Source organism: Buceros rhinoceros, unplaced genomic scaffold (genome assembly GCF_000710305.1).
Source record: "Buceros rhinoceros silvestris isolate BGI_N320 unplaced genomic scaffold, ASM71030v1 scaffold25211, whole genome shotgun sequence".
In the NCBI taxonomy this organism is placed as follows: Eukaryota; Metazoa; Chordata; class Aves; order Bucerotiformes; family Bucerotidae; genus Buceros; species Buceros rhinoceros.
This window is the reverse complement of record NW_010392943.1, coordinates 22,553-22,783: the sequence shown is the minus strand read 5'-3', so window position 1 is coordinate 22,783 and position 231 is coordinate 22,553.

Sequence of the window (231 nt, the reverse complement as noted above, 5' to 3'; positions counted from 1 at the left end):
GGCCGGTATCCCCTCCTGCTGATGCCGGAGCCCTCTGGACCCCTGTGTGATGGCCCTGGAGCCTCTCGTGGTGGCCCCGGAGCCCTCTGGATCCTCTCCTTGTGGCCCTGGAGCACCCCTCGGTGATTCCAGGGCCCTCATGGTGGCCCCAGAGCCCTTTATCATGGCATAGGGGGAGTTTAGAGGCTGCAGCTGGGGCCGCGGTCCCGCATCTGGTGCGGGAGCCACCTG